Source organism: Pristiophorus japonicus, chromosome 25 (assembly GCF_044704955.1).
Source record: "Pristiophorus japonicus isolate sPriJap1 chromosome 25, sPriJap1.hap1, whole genome shotgun sequence".
Taxonomy (NCBI): Eukaryota; Metazoa; Chordata; class Chondrichthyes; family Pristiophoridae; genus Pristiophorus; species Pristiophorus japonicus.
In genome coordinates this window covers 1578425-1598053 of record NC_092001.1, presented here as the reverse complement: position 1 = coordinate 1598053, position 19629 = coordinate 1578425, and positions in this window count along the sequence as shown.

Sequence of the window (19629 nt, the reverse complement as noted above, 5' to 3'; positions counted from 1 at the left end):
CTATGCATCTGAAAAGACTTCATTCTTCTAATCCAAGGACTCACCTCCTCTGTGGTGGACATTGCCCGCAACGCTGTCAATCCTGCATTTCTGCCATCACCTTTTCAGCAAGAACCGTATATGCTTTCAACTTGACCTCACCTTCCACTCCACCCGCCTGCACATCCAACCAATTGTCCTCTAACTTTTTCGCCACAGCCAGCTACGACCAGTAACAAACCTATCTTCCCCTGCGCTCCCTTGCACCCGCGATACACTTGTCCACTATTCCATCACTCCCAACACATACGCCCCTTCCCCAGCAACTCGCTTTGCAAGAACAGGAAATGCAATACGTGCCTTTCCCCTCTTTCCGTCCCAACAGCCATGGCCCCAAATATTGCTTGCACATGAAACAGTGATAGACTTTTACTTCAATCAATTTGGTTTCCTGTATTGGCTGATCAGGATGCAGTTTCCTGTACACTGGGGAGGACTAAACGCAGATTGCGTGATTGCTTTGCTGAACGCCTCTGTTCAATCCACGAGCGTCACACTGAGCTTCAGCTCATTTGCTAATTTAATTTTACATCCCGCTCCCAGCTTTGTGTCTCTGTTCTCGGCCTCCTTCACTGAGTTGCTGCTCGCTGTCCGCTACACTGTTTATCTGTTCTCACATTCCGACGCTGTTCCTCTGTTATAGCTGTCCTTTGCTTTTACTCTGTTCCTAGAGTTCTGCACGGTTCTCGGCCTCATGCACTGTTCCTCCTTTCTCAGCCTCATGCACCATTCTGTCCTCATGCACTGTTCATCAGTTCTCGGCGCCATACAACGTACTGGTTTCCTACACTGTTCCTATGTTTTCGCCCTTCTTCACCGTTCTTGGCCTCCTACACTCTTCAACTGTTCTCGGCCTCGTTCACTGTAAGTGGTCTCCTCCATAGTCCCGATGTTCTCGGCCTCCTTCACTGTAATTGGCCTCCTTCTCTGTTCCTCTGTTCTCGACCTCCTTCAACTTAATTGGCCTCCTACTCTGTTCTCGGCCTCCTTCAGTTAATGCCCTCAGAAACAGTAGCTCTGTTCTCGGCCTCCTTCACCTTAATTGGCCTCCTACTCTGTTCCTCATTTCTCGGCCTCCAGCACTGTAATTGTCCTCCTACTCTGTTCCTCTGTTCTCGACCTCCTTCACTGTTATTGGCCTCCTACACTGTTCCTCTGTCCTCGGCCTCCTTCACTGTTATTGGCCTCCTACACTATTCCTCTGTCCTCGGCCTCCTTCACTGTAATTGGTTTCCGACATAGTGCCTCTGTCCTCGGCCACCTTCACTGTAATTGGCCTCCTACTCTGTTCCTCTGTTCTCGGCCGATTTCACTGTAATTGGCCTCCTGCTCTGTTCCGCTGTACTCGGCCTCCTCTCTTCTCTGCTGCCAACATTGTTCATCTGTACTTGGCGTCTTCCACTTCTCATCTGTTCTCGGCCATCTTCAATGTTCCTGGCCCCCTATGCTGTTACTCAGTCCTTGGCATTCTTCACTCTTCTCACCCTCCAACACCGGTTTTTAGCTTCCTACACTTTTCGCAACTGCCTACAATATGCTCCAGCTCCGACTCTATTCTCAGTCTCCGAACTTGTTTCTCCATTAAACACAATGAGGAACAGCACCAATGTTTTCGATTCGTCATTCTGATAGGTATCGGAGTCAACACTGAGTTTCAAAACTGCAGTTCATAACCTCCGCTTCCACTTTCTCGGACGACAATTGCTGCTGATGGAGGACTGCTGCACTCTAACCTCTGGAGGTGGAGCAGTTATGGGCTGCTTCAGTGGATTTCTGGCATTGGCCGCGCGGGCTTGTCTACACAACTGGGGGTGGACAAGATGTGGGCTGGGACTTGGGCTGGAGAGGATCCCTGATGCAGGTACGGCTGGGCCACACAATGTGGTCTACCCACATTTCTCTGCACATTTGCCATGCTGCACTCTCTCGCAGATCTGCTGCAAACATTAAGAAACATAGAAACAAAGAAAATAGGTGTACGAGTAGGCCATTCGGCCCTTCGATCCTGCACCGCCATTCAATTAGTTCATGGCTGAACATGCAACTTCAGTAACCCATTCCTGCTTTCTGGCCATACCCCTAGATCCCAGTAGTAGTAAGGACTACATCTAACACCGTTTTGAATATATTTAGTGAATTGGCCTCAACAACTTTTGTGGTCGAGAATTCCACAGGTTCACCACTCTGTGGCTGAAGATGATTCTCCTCATCTCGGTCCTAAATGGCTTACCCCTTATCCTGAGACTGTGACATCAACTCTGGGGCCAACTTCTATTCCTTTAATTGCCTCATTAGCTTTGCACCTTCATCACATTTGTCGTTGAATAAATCTTGCCCAAAAGCCAATCACAGATTTTCCCGTTTACCTCTCATCGTCCTACCCCACTGTTCTCTGTCTCTATCATCGCATTAATGCTGTTCATCTCCGATATCTTCCATTTCTGAACAAATCTTATCGACATGAAAAGTTAACTCTGTTTTTCTCTCCAAAGATGCTGCCTGACCTGCTGACTATTTTCAGCATTGTTACTTTTCAGTTATATTTATTGCAGTATTTTGAATTTGCTCAAATATTGAGGCATGGATATTAACAAGGGTGGCTTATGTCGGCGCTGGGCATGAGGAACGAGTAGGAATAGTTTCAGACAAGATGTGCAAGGGTCTGGATATTTACATGGTGGGTTATGTAGGCAGTGTGTGTAAGGAAGGGTAGGAGTGGAATTTCAGATTGGATAGACGGAGGACTGGATGTAGGGAAGACTGAAATACTCAGTGTACGCCCTTTGTCCCTGATGGGTAGCACACGCTGGAATTCAGACAGATTGATATTCGGACTTCCAGTCCATCGAAGGAAACGGAGATAGGACTCAGTAGGAATGATCCGAACCCAAACCCAAAGCTTTCTGTTTTACAATCCAGCCCTTACCGCCTGCACTCAGGCACCGAGTATGTTTGTTCAGTAACTTATAGTCTATTTTCTCTTCTCTTTATTACAGTGAATTTAGTGGCGATTGTGATCCTGTCCCGGGGAAAGTGCGGATTGTTCAGCTGCACCACTCGCATCCTGGTGGCCATGGCAGCGGCGGATCTACTGGCTGTCACCACTGAGGTCACACTGAGGCAGCTCAATTGGTATTATTTCCCAATCTGTTTTCTGCATATTAACCCTGTGTGTAGTGTGATCGCTATCCTCTCCAATTCGCCTACAGAATTTTATGTCTGTTTAACCGTCACTTTCACCTTTGATCGTTTTGTGGCCATTTCTCAGCCCGAAGCTGAGAACCAAATATTGCATCGGGAAATCTGCGGCTGTGTTTCTGGCAACAACGGCATTCTACTCTGTTTAAAAAACGTCCCCAACGACTTTACACTTACAGCCGCGATGATAATCGACAATGTGCTATGGTTATGTATCCCAATCCCAACCTATTCTACTGAGCCAGGATGGTGGGGATTTATTTGATTTGATACAGTTTTAAACCCACTGCTCCCATTCGGTTCAATTTTGTCGCTCAACGCTCTGATAGTAAGGCACATTTTAGTGGCCAGCCGAGTCCGTAAAGGACTGAGGGGTGAGAGCAAGGGAGAGAATAGCAGTGACCCAGAGATGGAGAGCAGGAGGAAGTCTATGATTTTACTCTTCACCATATCCGGCAGCTTCATACTGCTGTGGCTGGTATATGTTGTTGATGTCATATATTATATTATTACAGAAGCAGGTGGCTATGAAACCAATGGTTCTTTGTATATCTCTGCACAAGCAGGAATTATGCTGTGGAAGGTATGTTGCTGCACAAACCCATTTATTTACAGGGTAACCAAGTCCAAGTTCAGAGAGCAGTTGAAGGGCGCGGTGATATATCTGGTTACCTCAATTATACAATTACTCTGTAATCAGAACAACTGAGCGCAGCCCAGAGGCGGGTCCCCCCCAGTGTTTCCAGACCAGAAATGTAATATTTAGCTGCAGACTTCCGATTTTAGCTGCTCCACCAAAGGCAGACGGGCTTTCTGATGCCTGGGTCCCAAGCTCTGGGATGTCCTCCCTAAACCGTTCCACCTCTCGAACTCTGCTTCTCCTTCAGCTGCTTGGGCCCCAAGTTCTGGGATTCCCTCCCTAAATCTTTCCACCTCGCGAAATGTCCTATTCCTTCAGCTGCCTGAATCCCAAGCTCCGGGACTCCCTCCCTAAACCTCTCCACATCGCAAACTCTATGCCTACATCTTGCTGGGCTGCAAGTTCTGGGATTCCCTCCCTAAACGTCTCCACCTCGGGAAATCTCCTCCTCCTCCAGCTGCCTGGGTCCCAAGCTCTGTGTCTCCCTCCCAAAAACTTTCCACCTCGCGAACTATCCGCCGACATCTGCCTGGGCCCCAAAAAGCTCTGCGTGCTCTCCCTAAACATCCATTCCTTTCTAACTTTCCTCCTCCTTTAAGAGACTCCTTAAAATTAAAAATTTGACCAAGATTCTATTCGAAAACCTCATTTTGTGCGTCGGTGTCAAGATGCCTTGTATTCCCTGTTGAATTTATTAATAGTAACATAGAAACAAGAAAATAGGTGCAGGAGCAGGCCATTCGGCCCTTCGAGCCTGCACTGCCATTCAATGTGTTCATGGCTGAACATGTAACTTCAGTACTCCATTCCTGCTTTCTCGCCATACCCCTTGATCCCCCTAGTAGTACGGACTACAACTAACACATTTTTGACTATATTTAGTGCATTGGCCTCAACAACTTTCTGAGGTATAGAATTTCACAGGTTCACCACTCTCTGGGTGAAGAAGTTTCTCCTCATCTCGGTCCTAAATGGCGTACCCCTTATTCTTAGACTGTGACCCCTGGTTCTAGAATTCCACAAGATTGGGAACATTCTTCCTGCATCGAACCTGTCCAAACACGTCAGAATTTTAAACGTTATATGGGATCCCCTCTCATTCTTCTGAACTCCAGTGAATACAAGCCCAGTTGATCCAGTATTTCTTGATATGTCAGTCCGGCCATCCTGGGAATCAGTCTGGTGAAACTTATCTGCATTCCCTCAATAGCAAGAATGTCGTTCCTCATGTTGGGTGCCCAAAGCTGTACAGAATACTCGAGGTGTGGCCTCAGGTGTACAATTGTAGTAACATCTCCCTGCCCCTGCTATGAAGGTCAACATGCCATTGGCTTTCTTAACCGCCTGCTGCACCTGCGTGCCAACCTTCAATGACTGATGTACCATGACACCCAGGTCTCGTTGCACCTCCCCTTTTCCAAATCTGTCACCATCCAGATAATAGTCTGTCTCTATGTTTTTACCACCAAAGTGGATAACCTCAAATTTATCCACACTATTCTTCATCTGCCATGCATTTGCTCACTTACCAAACATATCCAAGTCACTCTGCAGCCTCATAGCATGCTCCTCACAGCTCACACTGCCACCCAACGTAGCGTCATCTGCAAATTTGGAAATACTACATTAAATCCCCTCGTCTAAATCATTAATGTACAATGTAAACAGCTGTGGCCCCAGCACAGAACCTTGCGGTACCCCACGAGTGACTGCCTGCCATTCTGAAAAGTACCCATTTACTCTTACCCTTTGCTTCCTGTTTGCCAACCAGTTATCAATCCATGTCTGCACACTAACGCAAATCCCATGAGCTTTAACTTTGCACAGTAATCTCTTGTGTGGGACCATGTCGAAAGCCTTCTGAAAGTCCAAATACACCACATCAACTGGTTCTCCCTTGTACACTCTACTGGAAACATCCTCAAAAGATTTCAGAAGATTTGTCAAGCATGATTTCCCTTTCACAAACCGATGCTGACTTGGAGCTTGGCTGTCGTCAATCTACGACGCTGAGATTTGGTCTCTCCCGCAAGTTGAAACATCTTGTCTCCCTCTATCCTATCCAAGCCTTTCATATTCAGAAAGAACAAAATCTGATCTTCCCTCCGTCTTCCCTTTGGTAAGGAAAAGATCCAGGCCTTTTCGAAATTTCCTGATCGATATACCCACTCAGTTCTGGTCGCATATCAGGTAATCACTTTGCACCTTCACGAGCACCTCGGTTACTTTATTGAAGATTTATAACAGTGATCCATAATAACATAAGAACATAAGAATTAGGAACATGAGTAGGCCATCTAGCCCCTCGAGCCGACTCCGCCATTCAAAATGATCATGCTTGATCTGGCCGTGGAATCATTTCCACTTACCCGCCCACTCCCCATAACCCTTAATCCCTTATTGATTAAAAGTCTATCTATCTGTAATTTGAATTCATTCAGTAAGCTAACCGCAACTGCTTCCTTGGCCAGAGAACTCCACAGATTCACAACCCTGTGGGAGAAGTAATTCCTTCTCAACTCGGTTTTAAATTGGCTCCCCCGTATTTTGAGGCTGTGCCCCCTAGGTCTTGCCGCCATGACCACTGGAAACAACCTCTCTCTCTCTATCTTATCTGTCCCTTTCATTATTTCAAATGTTTCTATATGTTCACCACTCATCCTTCTGAACTCCAAAGTAAAGACCCAGTCTACTCAATCTATCATCATAAAGTAGCCTCCTCTTCTCCGGAATCAGCCAACTGAATCGTCTCTTTGTCCCCTCAATCTTTTATAATTCTATCCCTCTAGACATGAAAACAAGCGCGTTCATTGTTTTTAGCTGCTCCACCAAAGCTAAATATATAGCAGTTAATAATGTGAGGCGATAAATTGACAGGCAGGAATTATAATCAGTTGTATAGTGTTAATTAATTGTTCCTTTTACCGATGATCTTCTTAATCTTTCTCATGTTCACCAGTCTGTCTATTACCTCCTGCAGTATATCACTATTGTCCTCATTGTGTACTGCACATCTTCACGTTGTATCATCTATGAACTATAAAATGATACAGTATATACGCAAATGTAGTTGATGAATAAATGTATAAAAAGTAGTCCTGCTGTCACCGATCCGTGAGGTGGACAGCAGTATAGAACTCTTCAGTCTGAACAACAACCAGTCACCAATACTCATTGTTATCGATATCTCAGCCATTGTCATGTCAATGCTGCCCTGGCCCTTTTAATCCTATGGGGTAGAAATTTATGAACTAGTCTGTAAAGTGATAGTTTGTCAAACACCTTTTCAAAATCTGTATCATCATCAACAATAATTGGATATTTCTACATTTATATATCCAGATTACCAAGAAAGTGTATCATCTGGCATTCATGTACAATAAAGATCACTTGCAACAACTGCACAGGCTGCATGTCTCCTATCGTCTACTGGGAATCTCCTTTAGACAAAACCGTCTTCAATATAGGATGAAAAGCAACTGTTTATTGATTAAAGAGCAATAATGTTCAGTCAAGGCAGACATCTATAGCTGTGTGAGGTTTGGGAATTTGATGAGAAATTCGGAAGGTTAATTAGCGGAGCAGGCTCGAGGAGCCAATTGGGCTACTCCTTCTCCTATTTCTTACGTTATGTCACTTTGTACCGCTGCTTTTCAGGAACGTTGGTGGAGATATTATTTATAGCAACTACAAGAACCGTCGCCCTATTTACATCAGTCTCACTTTGTGGCATTCCATATCTAACAATGCACCAAATATCCTTATCTCCTCTCCATCACTCCAATTTCCTCCGACCCTACTCAGCGGACCCAATATCCTCAGATCCATCCCACAGAAAATCCTCAGACGCTATCCATCCCGCACAATATCTTCAGCTCCTCCACACTCCACCCAATATCCTCAGTTTTTCCACACCCCGCGCAATATCCTCAGCTCCTCCCTACTCCACCCAATGTCCTCAGACCCTCTCCGTCCGACCGATTATCCTCAGCTCCTCCTCACCACTCCCAATATCCTCAGCTACTCCCCACCCCAACAAGTATTCTCAGCTGCTCCTTACCGCATATATTACCCTCAGCTGCTTCCCTCCCAATCTATTATGCTCAGCTCCTCCCCTCCAAATCTACTCAGCTATTTCCCACCAATGTTCTCTCTATATTTTGTTGTAATGAGCGGGTCAGAAACTTATTTTAGTGTGAGCTTTTCACTCGAAGGCATAATTTACAACAACAATATTTACAACCAGATTTTTCCACAACGACAGCACCAGAAACCACTTGAAATCATATATAGCGTTATGACATATCGGCACACCACAATTTCACCTCATTAGGCAATCACACAAGATTCGATACAGGTTTTAGATAACTTCTCTCCTTTTAATTCGAATCCTCTCCAAAGGAACTACAGTGCTACATTTGCATGTGTATGGCTTTGTTATCCTCCATTGCTGCAAAGTGACTTTTGTATGTGTACCCCTAAGGTCCCTTTACACTTCCAACATATCTATGCTCTAATTTTCAAGAGTTAGGTAGGGTTTTTAGCCCTCCTTCCAAGAGGTATCAGCGCATTCTTATCTATTAAGAAAATCATTTGTTATTTACAAGCCCATTATGCATGTTTGGTTGCAGTATAATTAATTAATAGCTTTTAGTTCGTCATGTAGATAAATCTGTTTAAAAATATAACTAATCAGAAATGTGTGGGAACGATACGAACTGCAAAATATGCGGGAATACTTCAGAAACGTCACTCAGTTACATGGTTATGCATCGACAAACTAGCCAAAAGCCCAAGGAGATCTGAAAGGGGCATATGTATGCTTCCAAATTGTATTAATTTTAAAGTTGTCAATGTATTAACCCTATCGCTCATTCACCGTATCAATATCTGCAAAAGCAGCAGGGATATTGCCATTCGTATGGGGCTGAAATCCTGAACGTCCACGTAATTAAGTAGAATATTATTCATAATGCCAACAACCAACCCGCAAATAAAAATGCCGTGGCTCATTAGTTCAGGCTATTTAAGAGAATTGAACAAAACTTACCCGAATTTCCAACTGCAATCACCTCCATTAATAAACGTGTTTTACTTGTACCAATACCACCACATGTAACATGTCAGAAATGAATCACTTATTCACAAGTGCAGATCAAAACATACACAATGTGCTTCACCGAATTAAAAACAAAATGCAGGGAAAGCTATGAGTTAACGAAAATCGATTAATCTTTCTTCCTGTGTTGGGAAACCAATCATAATAACATCGAAATTGTTTTAACAAGGTGTAGTAAAGATATTAATTTACGAATTTCTCTTCTCATGTTTTTCGCTGAATGAATGAGGTACTCCTGATTAATTAGTGGGACATAAACGTCATTATACTCTCAGTTTTTAATCTCCTATTTCAAAAATATACACCCAATCGAAATTGTTATGTTGTCAGTTTAATGAAAGTAATTTGTGTGTTTCTCTATAAACAAATGTGGAATCTTCTAAAGTAGCCGCCTGCCATGTTTATACACATTTACATAATTCTTATTTCTATTAACATTCTACTGGACGTTTAAGACAAAATATAATTTACATTTTACAATCGGACTTGTTTGGACAATGGAAAGACATCCCAAATAAATTAGTTCATAATTGCAAAATAGAGAGAAATAGAGAGAATGCTGTAATCCTAAACGAAAATGCTGGAACTACTCAGCAGATAAGGCAGCTTCTGTGGAGAGAAAAACAGAGTATCGGTCTGTGACCTTTCGTCAGAACTGGAAGACGTTAGAGATGTAACAGATTTTAACCAGATGTCGAGGCAGGATATAACCGCTCCTGCATTCCACCAAAGCACAGACCTTCCCTTTTGATCTTTCCTCCCCTCCCAACATTCCCTGCCTCTGCACCTGATTGAAATCTGTTCGAACGTTAACATTTTCCAGTTTTGATGAAAGGTGACTGACCTGAAACAATAACTCTCCTTTTTTTCTCCATAGTAACTGCCTGTAATGCTGAGTATTGACAACATTTTCCTTTATTATTTTGGAAAAGAGATGGCTGAGTGGGAGATCTGATTGGGGTGTACAAAATTATGAAGATCCTGGATAGATTGGATTGGAAGGACCAGTTTCCATTTAACACGTGACCAACAACCAGGGACATAGATTTAAAGTAATTGGGCGTGGTTTACTTGAGATATGAAGTTAAATATCATCACCTAGTGGGTGGCGGATATCTAGAGCTCACTGTCTGAAATGGTGGTGCAGGCAGAAAGCCTCACCACATTTAAAAATACTTTGACGTGCAATTAAAATGAAAGAACCGAAAAGACTACGGACCAACAGCTGGAAAGTGGGATTCGGCTGAATAGCTCTTGGTTGGCTGGTGCGGACACGATGGGACAATACGGCCTCCATCTGTGCTGCAAATTTCTATGACTCGATGACCACACCTGGAATACTGCGCACAGTTTTGGTCTCCTTATGAAGGAGGGATATACGTGCATTAGAGGCGTGTCAGATAAGGTACATGAGGTTATCTTATGAAGAAAGGTTGAGCAGATTGTGCCTAAATTTATTGGCGATTAGAAGAATGAGAGGTGTACTTTTGGAATCTCCTAAGTCTCTGAGGGGGTTGAGAGGGTAGATGCAAACAGGAAGTTTCCGATCGCGGGGGGGTCTAGAACTAGGGGGCATAGTTTCAGAATAAGGGATTCGGCTGAATAGCTCTTGGTTGGCTGGTGCGGACACGATGGGACAATAGGCCTCCATCTGTGCTGCAAATTTCTATGACTCGATGACCACACCTGGAATACTGCGCACAGTTTTGGTCTCCTTATTAAGGAGGGATATACTTGCATGAGAGGCATGTCAGATAAGGTACATGAGGTTATCTTATGAAGAAAGGTTGAGCAGATTGTGCCTAAATTTATTGGCGATTAAAAGAATGAGAGGTGTACTTTTGGAATCTCCTAAGTCTCTGAGTGGGCTTGAGAGGGTAGATGCAAACAGGAAGTTTCCGATCGCGGGGGGGAGTCTAGAACTAGGGTGCATAGTTTCAGACTAAGGGGTCGCGCATTTAAAACGGAAATGAGCAGGAATTTGTGATCTCAGAGGGCAGTGAACCTTTGGAATCCTGCACCCCAGACAGCTGTGGAGGCTGGGTAATTGTTTCTATTTATGGTGGAGATAATCAGATGTTTCGAATGTAAGGATTATGGGGAGCCGGCAGGAAAGTGGAGCTGAGGCCAATATCTGATCAATCATGATCTTATTGAATGGCGGATCAGGCTCGAGGGGCTTAAATCCTACGTTCTTATGTTATATTAAAAATCAAATCATTTCAAAGTCATTTCAAAATAATTTCACTTTACTTGAGGCGTCTGATTCAGAATGTTCATTTTAACGTGTACTTGCCATTTTGGAAACAGTAAGACGGACATAAGCGCAAGGGTTAGGTTAATGTGAAACAGCAAAGAAAATATAAATTCTGGAAGCACAATATCGAAACGAAACGTGAACCCGACGTGATTTAAATCTGCAGCCTTCTCATCTGGAGTCAGACACGCTACCGTTGCATCACGAGGTCGAAGATGTTTGTGGCAGCGGATGTTTGTACACATGAAGGTTCCTCAAACACAGATTTATTTATGCTGCATATGTGGAATAAAAAGATGTGACAATCCCCGCCCACATCCACCGGGAAGCACACACCATCAGAAGCAGCGCTCACCTATCAGTCTCCCTCTCACGCCCGCTTTCATCACCAGCTTCCAGCGGACTTCAGCAAATCGAGAAAGTTAGAGAGGCAGGGAGGTTTAGGGAGGTAATTCCAGATCTTCTGGCCCAGGCAGCTGAAGGCACGCCCATTAATTGTTGAGAAGTTATAATTGGTGAAGCTCAAGAGCGCAGAATTTGAGGAGTGCAGACAACTCGGGGGCTTGTGAGGTTGAAGCAGTCGACGAGTCTATTCAAAAGAAAGAATGACTATCACATTGATGCCAATGGGAATCACGGGGGAGACTTTCCACTGGCTGGAGTGATACCAAGCAGAGAAGACGATGGTTGTGGTTGTTGGAAATCAACCATCCCAGCCCCAATACATTGCTGAAAGAGTTCCTTCGGGCAGTGTCCTATGCGGAACCCTCTTCAGCTCCTTCATCAATGATCGTCCCTGCTACATGAAGTCAGAAGTGGCTATGTTCACTGAAGATTGCACAGAGCTCAGTATCACTCATAGCTCCGCTAATAATGAAGCAGCCCCTTCCCACATGCAACAAAACCTGAACGACATTTAGGCTTCAGCTGATAACTGGCATGTAACATTCGCGCCATGCAGTTGCTTGGCAATGCCTATCTACGAGAAGCAAGGGTTTGCCGAACGATCCGTGGCATTCAACTGCATTACCATCAAAGAATCCCCCACTATCTACATCCTGTGGGTCATCTTTGACCAGAAACGTGACTGGACCAGCCACATAAATAGTGTGGCAGCAAGAGCAGGTCGGAGGCTGGGTATTCTGCGGCGAATGTCTCATCTCCTGACTCTCCAAACTCTTGCCACCAGCTACAATGCACAAGTCAGCATCTTGGCGGAATACTCTCCACTTGCCTCAATTAGTTCAGCTTGAATTACACTCCAGAAGCTCGACAACATTGAGGGCAAAGCAACAGCGTGATTGGTACACCACCCACCACCTTAAACTTTCGCTTACTCTATCACCGACGTAACGTGGTTGCAGTGTTTGCCATCTACAAGATGCACTGCGGCTACTCACGAAGGTTTGTTCGGATGCGCCTTCCAAACCCGCGAGCTGTACCCCTTAGCAGGAAAAGGGCAGCAGGTTCAATTTAACACCATGATGTAGAAAGCACCGGGCCCCCTCCCGCAAGTAAAATGCGATCTTTACTTGGAAGTATATCAACATTCCTTCATCCTGCATCGGTCATAAATCCTGGAAATCCCTCCCGAACAGCACTGCAGGAGCACATTCACCACACAAATTTCAGCGGTTCAAGCAGGCGGTCCACCATCACCTTCTCAAGGTCAATAAGGGATGGGCAATAAATGCTGGCTCAGCCTGCGACTCCCACATGCCATGAACTAATATTTAAAAAAAAACTGCCTTTTCAGAGAATGGCTCAAGATGTTCATTTATGGTGTGACAAAAATCTGGGCAATTTTTTCAAATTTAACAGGCCAAGTTACTGCTGCCATGCACAAAAATTAGAATCAGCAATGAAGACAAAATCCCATGGTCCTCATTTTCAGTTTCAAAGCAATAAGATTTTAAATAACGTGGAAAAATGTGACAGTGAAACGGTTTCGAGAATAAGTGTGCCTTGTATTTGTGCCTTTAATTAACCTTTGTGGTGTCTGACTCCCGTCCATGTCTCTTCTTCCTCTGTTGAATGAAAAAGAAGGGTTTTGACATTGACTGCACTGCACTGCTCCTGATATTTCTGAGCTCATTGCTTATATTGAGTTGTTTCTCGCCTTGTGATCAGCGCCAGCTTTAGCTCAGCGGTTCCTTTGCAGCACCAAGTTCTTCAGAAGTTCGAATCTGACGCACTGCGGGCGCTGCCTGACGTTTTTGTTGTCATTTCCAATCCCCTTCTTTGACACCGAAACAATTGTGCTTAACGGAGCAGTGCGAGATTTTTAAATCAAACCTATAGTGAATCACACAACCATTCATATCACAACAGCAACTGGGTTCCATTCCCGGTTTGGGAAGTAACTTTGATATCACCCTTTTTAATTAGAGTAAATTGATTTTATTAAATTACATGGAAGAAACGTAGCATTTCACAATGTTGTAAAAAAAATGAGTTCTATATAAAAATAATAAATTTCTGAAGTGCGATTCAAACCAAATCCTCCGGAGGAGACAGCGACCTGACTACGGCACTTTAGAACGCTCAGCATTACTGACGGTGGAATATGCAGTTGCAAGTTATTACTTCAGAAATGTTCACACCAGGCGCTTGTTCAATGCTGCTGGAAGGCCCAGTGACCGGTATATCATCTCCGCCCGGCGTCTCCTGAGCCTCTGCTCAGTGTATGGGGAGGTTTGAACAGGGTCCGTGGTATCTTGTCTCCGAGGGATGGAGAATCACCCTCTGAGCTCTGGAACTCGGGAAGAATGAATTATTAATCAGTTCCTTCACGGCTTGAAATGTGGCGCTGAACTGCTGATTTTAGCCGATAGCTTTGTTTAGATGAATGAAAGACCTGTTAACATGGTCACTGAGAGACAGACAAAACTTCAACAACTGAACTTTAATAATTCTTGAAAATGTAATCATTGAGAACATTTTATCCCCGATTTGATTTTATAAACAGTCTGTTTTCAGGTGACTTGTTTCAAATGTTCATTGCTCATGTAAATTTGATCAGCACACAGAGAGAAGTGTTCAGCGAGCAGCTCAAATGCTGAATCAATTTTCTGCAAAAAATTCCTTTGACAAACATTTCACTGACTGTAAATAACAACAATGATCTTTTACATGTCAATAAAGTCACCAATTTCTGCGACTGCTCAAAATCTTCTCAATGAGATGCCTCTAAATGCTATCTTAGATCAGGTCCTGTGAAATCAGACAGGATTAATGAAGAATTTCAAAGTAAAGGATCCCCTTGGGATGAGTGATCAGAGCAGGGTTGAATTTCAAATTCACATGGAGAGCGAGAAAGTTCAACCACAAACCAGCACACCAAACATAGGGAGAAGAAATTCCTTCTCAACTCGGTTTTAAATTGGCTCCCACGTATTTTGAGGCTGTGCCGCCTAGTTCTCGTCTCCCCGACCAGTGGAAACAGCCTCTCTGCCTGTATCTTGTCGATCCCTTTCATTATTTTAAAGGTTTCAAAAAGATCACCGCTCATCCTTCTGAACTCCAACGAGTAAAGACCAAGTCTACTCAATCTATCATCTTATCTCGGAATCAGCTTAGTGAATCGTCTCTGTACCCCCATCCAAAGCTATTATATCCTTCCTTCAGTAAGGTGACGCAAACTGCATGCAGTACTCCAGGAGCGGCCTCGCCATTACCCTGCACAGTTGCACAAGACCTCCCTGCTTTTGTATTCCTTCCCTCTCGCAATGAAGTCCAACATTCCATTTGCCTTCCTGATTACCTGCTGCACTTGCAAACTAACTTTTTGGGATTCATGCACAAGGAAACCCAGGTCCCTCTGCACCGCAGCATGTTGTAATTTCTGCGCATTCAAATAATATTTCCTTTTTCTGTTTTTTTTCCAAGGTGGATGACCTCACATTTTCCGACATTGTATTCCATCTTCCAAGACTTAGCCCATTTGCTTTACCTATCTAAATCTCTTTGAAGCCTCTCTGTGTCCTCTACACAACCCGCTGTCCCACTAATCTTTGTGTCATCTGCAAATTCTGTTAAACTACACTCTGTCCCATCTTCCAGGTCATCTATCTATATTGTAAGCAGTTGTGGTCCCAGCACCGATCTCTGTGGCACACCACTAACCACCGATGTCCAAACCTAAAAGGATCCATTTATCCCGATTCTCTGCTTTCTGTTCGCCAGCCAATTCTCTATCCATGGTAATACATTTCCTCTGACTCCACGTAACTTTATCGTCTGCAGTAACCTTTTGTGTGGCACCTTACCGAATGCCTTTTGGAAATCTAAATACACCACATCCATCTGTACGCCTCTATCCACGATGCTCGTTATGTCCTCAAAGAATTCCAGTAAATTAGTTAAACATGATTTCCCCTTCATGAATCCATGTCGCATCTGCTTGGTTGCACTATTCCTGTCTAAATGCCCCGCTATTTCTACCTTAATGATAGCTTCAAGCAATTTCCCCACTACAGATGTTAAACTAACCGGCCGAAAGTTACCTGCCTTTTGTCTGCCCACTTTGTTAAACAGAGGCGTTACATTAGCTGCTTTCCAATCAGCTCGTACCTCCCCAGAGTCCAGAGAATGTTGGTAGTTTATAACGAATGCATCTGCAATAACTTCCGCCATCTCTTTTAATACCCTGGGATGCATTTCATCAGGACCAGAGGACTTGTCTACCTTGAGTCTCATTAGCCTGTCCAGCACTACCCCCTAGTCATAGTCATTGTCTCCAAGTCCTCCCTTCCCACATTCCCGTGACCAGCAATTTTTGGCATGGTTTTTGTGTCATCCACAGTGAAGACCGAAGGAAAAAAATTGTTTAATTTCTCAGCCATTTCCACATTTCATGTTATTAAATCCCCCTTCTCATCTTCTTCGGGACCAACATTTACTTTACTCACGCTTTTCCGTTTTATATATCGGTAAAAGCTTTTACTATCTACCTTTTACCATCAATAAAGACTGGATCAACTGGGCTTGTATTCACTGGAGTTCAGAAGAATGAGAGGGGACCTCATAGAAACGTTTAAAATTCTGACGGGTTTAGACAGGTCGGATGCAGGAAGAATGTTCCCAATGTTGGGGAAGTCCAGAACCAGGGGTCACAAATTAAGGCTAAGGGGAAGCCAATTAGGACTGAGATGAGGAGAAACTTCTTCACCCAAAGAGTGGTGAACCTGTGGAATTCTCTACCACAGAAAGTAGTTGAGGCCAATTCACTAAATATTTTCAAAAGGGAGTTAGATGAAGTCGTTACTACAAGCGGGATCAAGGGGTATGGCGAGAAAGCAGGAATGGGGTACGGAATTTGCATGTTCAGCCATGAACTCATTGAATGGCGGTGCAGGCTAGCAGGTCTATCTGATTTCATGTTTTGCGCAAGTTTACTTTCATAATCTATCTTTCCTTTATTTATAGCTTGCTTAATCATTCTTTGCTGTTGTTTAAAATTTTCCCAATCTTCTAGTTTCCTACTAAACTTAGCCACCTTATAAGCATTGGTTTTTAATTTGATAATCTTCTTTATTTACTTTGTTATCCATGGCTGGTTAGCCCTTCTCTTACCACCCATGTTTTTCACTGGAATATATATTTTTTGAACACTATGAAAGAGCTCCTTAAAAGTCCTCCGCTGTTACTCAATTGTTCCACCGTTTCGTCTGTGTTTCCAGTCTACTTTAGGCAACTCTGCCCTCAGACCACTGTAATCCCCTTTGTTTAAGCAAAGTACGCTGGTTTGAGGGACTACTTCCTCACCCTCAATCTGTCTTCCAAATTCAACCATGCTGTGTTCACTGATTTTACTAGGAGATCGTTTATTATTCCTGTCTCATTACACAGGACCAGATCGAAGATAGCTTGCTCCCTTGTAGGTTATCTAGTATGCTGTTCGAGGTAACAATCCCGTATGCATTCAATTAATTCCTCCTCAAGGCTCCCCCGTGTGATTTGATATGACCAATCGATATGTAGGTTAAAATGCTCCATGATTACTGCCGTTCCTTTTCCACATGCCTCCATTATACCCTTGATTATTGCCCACCCCACCGTTAAGTTATTATTTGGGCGCCTATGCACTACGACCACCAGTGACTTTTTCCCGTTATTATCTCTAATCTCCACCAAAAATGATTCAACAATTTGTTCTTTAGAGCCAATAGCGTCTCTCACAACTGCCCTGATATCATAAGAACATAAGAACATAAGAATTAGGAACAGAAGTAGGCCATCTAGCCCTTCGCGCCTGCTCCGCCATTCAACAAGTTCATGGCTGATCGGATGATCTGGCCGTGGACTCAGCTCCACTTACCCGCCCGCACCCCGTTACCCTTAATTCCCTTATTGGTTAAAAATCTATCTATCTGGGATATGAATACATTCAATGAGCTAGCCTCAACTGCTTCCTTGGGCAGAGAATTCCACAGATTCACAACTCTCTGGGAGAAGAAATTCCTTCTCAACTCGGTTTTAAATTGGCTCCCCCGTATTTTGTGGCTGTGCCCCCTAGTTCTCGTCTTCCCGACCAGTGGAAACAACCTCTCTGCTTCGATCTTTTCATCCCTTTCATTATTTTAAATATTTCGATAAGATCACCCTTCATCCTTCTGACCTGCAACGAGTAAAGTCCCAGTCTGCTCAATCCTTTAATAACAGAGCTACCCCACCTCCTTTCCCTTCTTTTATAGCTTTCAGAATTGTCAGATACACTTATATGTTTAATTCGCAGTCTCGGCCAACCTGTTACCACGTTTGTGTAATGGCGACCAAATCATACCCATTTGTAATGATTTGTGCCGTCAACTCATTTATTTTGTTTCGAATGCTGTGTGCGTTTAGGTAGATTGTTTTAAGACTAGTTTTTAAACCATGATTTTTAGTTTTGACCCCTCCTGCAGCCCCTGACATTTATACATATTGTCCCTTCCTCTCACCTTGTGCTTTACACTTACCCCAGTGCTGTTCTGCTCTGTTGCCTCCTGCCTTTTGCATTCTTTATTGGGTTCCTGTTCATCTGAGCTCTCACACACTCTAACTAGCTCAGAGCCCTCTCTTGTGTTCCGAATACTCCTTGCATTGAGGCACCGAGCTTTCATGCTTGTCTTTTTATTACACATTGACCCTTTAGAATTATGCTGTACAGTGGCCATTTTTGTTTTTTGCCTTGAGTTTCTCTGCCCTCCACTTTTACTCATCTCCTTTCTGTCTTTTGCTTCTGTCTCCATTTTGTTTCCCTCTGTCTCCCTATATTGGTTCCCATCCCCCTGCCATATTAGTTTCACTCATTCCCAATAGCACGTGCAAACACTCCTCCGAGGACATTGGTTCCGGTCCTGCCCAGGTGCAGACGGTCCGGTTTGTACTGGTCCCACCTCCCCCAGAACCGGTTCCGAAACCCCAGGAATTTGAATCCCTCCATGCTGCACCACTGCTCAAGCCACGTATTCATCTGAGCTATCCTGCGATTCCTGCTCTGACTTGCACGTGGCACTGGTAGCAATCCTGAGATTGCTACTTTTGAGGTCCTACGTTTTAATTCAGCTCCGATCTCCTTAATTTCGTCTTGTAGGACCTGATCCATTTTTTTACCTATATCGTTTGGACCAATGTGTACCACGACAACTGGCAGTTCACCCTCCCTTTTCAGAATGTCCTGCACCTGTTCCGAGACATCCTTGACCCTTGCACCAGGAAGGCAACATACCATACTGGAATCTCGGTTGCAGCCGCAGAAATGCCTATCTATTCCCCTTAAAATCAAATCCCCTATCACTATCGCTCTCTCACTCTTTTTCCTGCCGTCCTGTGCAGCAGAGCCAGCCACGGTGCCATGAACTTGGCTGCTGCTGCCCTCTCCTTATGAAGCATCCCCCTTAAAAGTACTCCAAGCGGTGTACTGTTTTGCAGGGGGATGACCGCAGGGGACCCCTGCACTAACTTCCTTGCACTGCTCTTGCTGCTGGTCTTCCATTCCCTATCTGGCTGTGGACCATTCATCTGCGGTAAGACCAACTCGCTACACGTGCTACTCACGTCATTCTCAGCATCGTGGATGCTCCAGAGTAAATCCACCCTGAGTTCCAATTCCGCAGCGAGGACCGTCAGGAGCTGAAGGCGGATACACTTTCCGCACACGTAGTCGTCAGGGACACCGGAAGTGTCGCTGAGTTCCCACATGGTACAGGAGGAGCATAACACCCGACCGAGCTCTCCTGTCATAATTTAACCCTTAGATACACTTAAATTGGCAACAACAATGCTAAAGTTTACTCACTGATATGGAAGAGAAAAATGAAAAGCTACTCACCAATCACCAGCCAATCACTTAACCCCTTGGCTGTGACGTCAGCTTTCTATTTCTTTCTACTT